The 6,000-nt window shown below is 49.8% G+C and overlaps 1 long non-coding RNA gene across 1 annotated transcript; it reads left to right on the top strand.

Annotated features, from left to right (window-relative positions):
- The first annotated feature begins 50 nt into the window (after window positions 1–50).
- LOC132029073 (uncharacterized) lies at window positions 51–639 on the top strand. The gene is made up of 2 exons (XR_009407687.1): window positions 51–333; window positions 453–639. It is a non-coding gene; the product is annotated as an uncharacterized LOC132029073 (long non-coding RNA).
- Window positions 640–6,000: the final 5,361 nt, after the last annotated feature.

Below are 6,000 nucleotides of genomic sequence, written 5' to 3'. Positions count from 1 at the left end.
CCCTCCCGCGCGCTCCCCGCCGCCGCCCGGGGACCGGCAGTGGGGCCGCAGTGCGCAGCCGCAGCCCGGGCCGGGCCTGGGCGCGCTGCGGAACCTGCGCGAGGGGCGCGCAACTTTATTTTCTGGATCTTACTAGCGTCCGCGCATTGCCAAGCAGCAGGGGAAACGTTCCTCCATTTCAGCCGCCGAGCGGTGAAGCCCATTTTCCGAGCGCGCCCTGTTCTGCGCCGGGCCGCCTTGACTGGATGCGGCTACGCTTCTCAGGCCAAGGGGTGCTGCTCCTCCCCACACGTGCGTTGATCACGATCCCTTTCCGTGCTTGCCACCCCGTCGGTAAGACACCGTCTTCCTGGTGGTTCTTCTTTCACCGGGCGTCTGGGTGGTTCATAATTTTGCAGCGTCATAAACATACGCAGTGAACATCTTCCTGAATTCCACATTTTTCTTCGTAGAGTGTTACCTTCGGACAGATTCGCAGCAGTGAGATTACCTGGGCCTTAAAGATAGAGACCTGTGTGAGCCTACTTGGAGATCTGTTGTTCCCCCAAAGGATTGTGCTATCAGTGACAAACTGTTGAATATTGCTTACACAGTTTAAAAAAAACAATTATTACTTAAACTGTCATCTCATTGTTTTAACTCATATCTCTTTTATCACCACAAACATTCCTCTAGGTTTATTTACAAACCGAAAGGCCCGGTACTAGGGTGTTAGACCTAGGCTAGGTTCATGGTTCCCTAGGCCTCTGTGTTTTGCCCTGTGTTCAGGTAAATTTATCTTCCAGCCCTCTACTGGATTTTTCATTTTGGCAATCATAATTTTCAAAAGCTTTTATTTGTTCCCTGGTGGCTGTTGGCTTGTTTTTTGTTTTTTTTGGTGGTTTTTAAAAATTTGACATCTAATTCACAGTTGATGGCCCAAGTCTTTTTTTTTTTTTTTTTAAGAAATTATTTATTTATTTAACAGAGAAAGATCACAAGTAGGCAGACAGGCAGACAGAGAGAGAGGGGGAGGCAGGCTCCCCACGGAACAGAGAGCCCAATGCAGGGCTGGATCCCAGGACCCTGAGATCATGACTCAAGCCGAAGGCAGAGGCTTTAACCCACTGAGCCACCCAGGCGCCCCATGATGGCACAAGTCTTAAGTGTATACAGTTTAATCAGTTTTGATAAATATATGCACAAGGATAATCCCCACTCCAATCAAAACAGAACATTCCCATCACCCCCAAAATGATCCTGTTAAGAGGTCAAGCAGTCCCTAAGCACAGCATGGTGGGTAACAGACCACAAGGGTCACTGCGGAAGCTGCTAGGTGAGCCTGCCGCATTTCCCTAGCCTCAGCCAGTAAGGACAACCCCCCCACCCCCACGGATCCACATAGCTTTCTACTCACACAGACAGCAAAAGCAAGACCAGCGTGGTGTCAGCTTTCCCAAGTAAGAGGACAAGAGTGAACTGGGGACGGTGTGATCAGCAATGAGGACGTAGGTCTCTCCGTGGCTAGGGAGCCAACTCAGCAACAATCGAGCCGTTTTCACGGCCTGCAGCTGCCCTTGACATGGAGGGAGGGGCCTTGTGGAAAGCCCCACAGATGAGCTAGGAGGAGGGATGAGAGAGGGCCTGGTGGCAGTGTCCCCACACTGTCAGGCTGCTTCTGTCCTCTGGCTCCAGGCGGAATCAGAAAGCATTCTGCTGGGTGCCTGGGTGCTCAGTGGGTTAAGCCTCTGCCTTTGGCTCAGGTCATGATCTCAGGGTCCTGGGATCTATCCCCGCATCAGGCTCTCTGCTCAGCGGGGAGCCTGCTTCCCCCTCTCCCTCTGCCTGCCTCTCTGCCTACTTGTGATCTCTCTCTCTCTCTGTCAAATAAATAAATAAAATCTTAAAAAAAGAAAGAAATTAAAGAAAAGAAAAGAAAACGTTCTGCCAAGACTTGGGTGCTTCTGTGGTCAAGCCTCACCTTCGTGGCCTCTCAGGCGCTGGGCAAGGGCATCAGGGCTCTGTGCTGCCTGCCGCTCTACTTCCTGCCGCCCCAGCCTTTCACGTATCCAGCCAAGAATTCTTTGCAGGAGCATAGCCACTCCATCAGAGAGCTAGTTGTGCTGATGGAAGCTTGGACCAAATTCTGTTTGTCTTAACATCAGATGACAGTGACCGCAGCTGTGCCTCTGGGTAGAGTGATTGGGCCCACGTGGAGGACAGACCACAGCCAGGCTCCCTCCTTAGAGCCAAACCATGATGTCCCAGATGCCTTTGGGATCAACCTTAGAGCCACCCTGTTTGTAAGTCGAAAGATAGATAACTCCATTTTTCCTTATTCATTAATTCGAGTGAAGCAAGAGTTGTTGGGAGCCGTGAATATGCTGCCTTGACTGGCCAGCACAAAGCCCAGAGCAAAAGGATTGTCCATCACCACTTGTGCTACAGACTTTAGACTGGTTTGTGTCTGGCAGGCCAGTAGAGGCCTAATGTCCTCAGGCATAACCAGGGCAGCAGGAGAAGCACTAGGTTAGACTCTCTCACCCCTGACTCTTTTTTGCTGCTGTAGGGCCCAGGAGCCTGGTTTCCTGGAGGTAGGGATGAGAAGGGAGAAGAAAGAGTAAAGGGAACTAAATATGGGGTTTGGGTCTCTTACAGTGAGTCAAGGCCTCTTTTCTTCCTCTCAACCTTATAGTTAAACACTATCTGGATGAGAACCGCCCTTTCCTGGAATTGCCATGTTCAGAAATCACACTGCTTCATCTCAAGGGTGCACTCTATTGGGAGCTGAGGGTCGGTCATCTACTTACCTTTTTTTAGTTTTTCCTTTAAGGGCACATTCCGTCTTTTGTTGGCACCTGCTACCTGTCAGTGATACAGGGCATGAAACGTCCGGGGAACGCTGCGAGTAGTTACCACGGCTGAGTGCTCTTGGGCACGAAAGCACCACTGTCTGATTGGATGTTTGGAGAACCCTTATGTGTAACCCCACGCATTTAGGAGTCTTTGAATGGCACGCCCCACATCTACCGTGCGGACAGGAATTGCTGTCCATATCTCGAAAAAGCTGCTGATAGCAGTCATGGCCCAGGAGTACCTCTGAGCAGAAAGCAGGAGACCCATCTAGTCTCTTTGTCACAACCAGCCAGGTTCAGTGCCCCAGACTACATGCCCCAGAGTTCTGTCACTCCACTGTGTAGCTTGTAGTGTAGGCATCTTAGGCCACACGCACTGGCCGATAGTCCAGGGGTATCAGCCGAGCCCTGGGTTACAGACAGCCGGCCATGTCCTGTGTGATCATCAATCCAGGTGGCTATAGTTCTTACTTAGTATGGGTCTAAACAGCTTGTTGGTTCAACTGATGTTCATGGTCAAAGTGTCCTTTTTCCGTGGGTAGCCTGTTTTAGTCAAGAGTCTCCAGAGAAGAACCAGTTGGATGTATGGATGCATGTGTGTTTTATTTTTTTTTTATTTTTTTTTTTTTTAAAGATTTTATTTATTTATTTGACAGAGAGAGATCACAAGCAGGCAGAGAGGCAGGCAGAGAGAGAGGAGGAAGCAGGCTCCCTGCTGAGCAGAGAGCCCGATGTGGGACTCGATCCCAGCACCCTGAGATCATGACCTGAGCCGAAGGCAGCGGCTTAACCCACTGAGCCACCCAGGCGCCCTGCATGTGTGTTTTAAAGGAATAAGCTCCTGCAACAATGGAAGCTGGCAAGTCAAAAGTCTGGAGGGTAGACCAGCAGGCTGGAGACCCAGAGACGAGTTAATGCTACACTTTAAGTCTGAAAGCTGGGAAGTGGGAGACCCAGGGAAGAGCCATTCAAGTCCAAAAGCCTTCTGCTGCAGACTTCCCTCTTGACTGCTCCCAGTCTCGTTCTCTGCAGGGTTTCGGCTGATTCGATGAGGTCTACCCACAATATGGGGGGAGATTTGCTTTCCTAAAAGACCATCAACTTAAATGTTAATCACAACTAAAAACGCCTTCACAGCAACATCCAGAATAATGTCTGACCATGTACCTGGGCACTACAGCTCAGCCAAGTGGACACGTGAGATAACCACCATGCTTTCTGTGGGTTGTGAACAGGGACACGTGTTCCCGTAATCTGTTGTCACAAGGCTCTTCCTACAGGAGTTAGGACTGGTAGCAAATCACAGAATTCAGCTAGTCCTGTGGCATCACTGGAAAGGTGTACTGCAACCCAAGCCAATGAAGGCAAGATGATTTTTCATCCTTTGGATCTAATGGGATGCTAAAAAAGGCATTAGCAAGCAAAGTCTCCCACCACACCCAGGTGTCTTCTTCAGTCTGTGCCATGAGCTCTGGGACTTGTAATAATCTTTGAGGCACCACAGGCAACTGGCCTTTGTTAGTGGCCACTCAGAACTATTATAAGGAGATATCAGGTCCTTGAGCTCCCTTAAATCTACTAGCTCCTTCGTCAAGACAGTAGCTCCCTTCCTCATCCCCCTGTCCTGCTCTGCTTCAGGGTGACCACTTGTAGCTATCCTAATGACCACAATCCTAATCGTGACATTTCCCCTTTGGGAACATCGCTTACAATCAAGAGACGTTAACACACACACTCAAAACTTCTGCTCCCACAATACATTCAACAGTATTAGTTACAACCACTTGGGTGTGTGATGGCTCAAAAGGGCCTGCTCCAGAACTACAGCAGTCCAGTGTTCAATTTGTCCAAATCTAGTAAGGGTGAGCTCTCAGCCACGCCTGTGGGTATGCCCTGATATCACAGTGGCCCACGGGAGGCCTGAGAGGCTTTGGGAATTTTCATCGTTCTCAGTTTTCTAATTCACCCTGGCCACTACATAGGGCCTCTGGTCTCCCCTGGGGATAAAAGGATCTTGGCCTCCAAACTAGCCCCAATTTGTCTATGAAAGGGGTCTAGGATAGCGCAGAAAGTGTTGGGTCCAACTGTAGTCTGAACAGCACAAACTTCAGCGGGAGGGTCAGGGCTTTTTTTTGGTGTCTCTCCTGTCTGTTCAGAGGACATGGCAAAGCTGGCGCAGTTATGGCCCACGTGATTAAGTCCCATTGACTGTCCCAGGACATGATAACCAGAAAGATTTTTTTTTTTTTGGTCACAGTAAGAATATCACTTTCCTCTTCCGGGAACCCCTGGCACAATAGTCAGGTCCAGATGGCCTGGTTTCTACCCCCAGCCTTGGCCTGGGGTGCATTATCTTGGCCTTTGCCAAGGCTTCCATTCTGGAAAAATTATCATGCGGTAGCTGAATAGTTTCCCGGAGACATCCTCAGAGAGCAAGAGAAGACTCCCATTTCTCCTGCAGCCTGGTAGTGTTCAGCAAACGTTCGAGCTGACTTCGGATGACTTTTTGTTATCTGGACACTCGTGGTCTCCATTATGAATGCTGGTTCCTGAGCACTGAAAGGAAAGGGTAGCCTCTCCCAGCACGATCTGAGGATGCCCGTCAGATGACAGTTCATCTTGGATAGGCTGCCATTTCAGTATAACCGTGAAGACCCACTGCACAAGCCCTAACTTATCTTTATATCTTCCTCCGCCACATCCATGACATTGGCTGGCACGGTCGTAGCCAGGGGGGCATGGAGCGTGGGGTCAATTGTGAAGCACCTGGAGGACCTCTATTCCTCGTCAGCCTGTGGGGCAAAGCACCCTCGTTTGCTAGTCAGATGAGTCTTGCTTCTATGATTTCACTGGACTTTTGTTCCAATCTCTCATTTCCCTCCTGTCTCACTCACTGTAAGAGTGGACCCCATTGCATTTCGGAGTGGCAGACTGCCCCTGATCACCAGGTAGCATTCCATCTGTAGTCACAGTAAGAGGGTGAGCAGTACTGCTTTCTTCACCTCAGTGAGAAACTCTGTCTTTGACTTCTAACCCGAAACACCAATGTATGGGGCTCCTGGTGGCTTCGGTCAGTAGAGCGTGTGACTCTTGATCTGGGGGTTGGGAGTTCGAGCCCCACGTTGGGGGTAGAGATTACTTAAAAGTAAAATCTTAAAACAAAACA

Source organism: Mustela nigripes, chromosome 13 (assembly GCF_022355385.1).
Source record: "Mustela nigripes isolate SB6536 chromosome 13, MUSNIG.SB6536, whole genome shotgun sequence".
In the NCBI taxonomy this organism is placed as follows: Eukaryota; Metazoa; Chordata; class Mammalia; order Carnivora; family Mustelidae; genus Mustela; species Mustela nigripes.
This window is presented reverse-complemented; position numbering and strand designations above follow the sequence as displayed.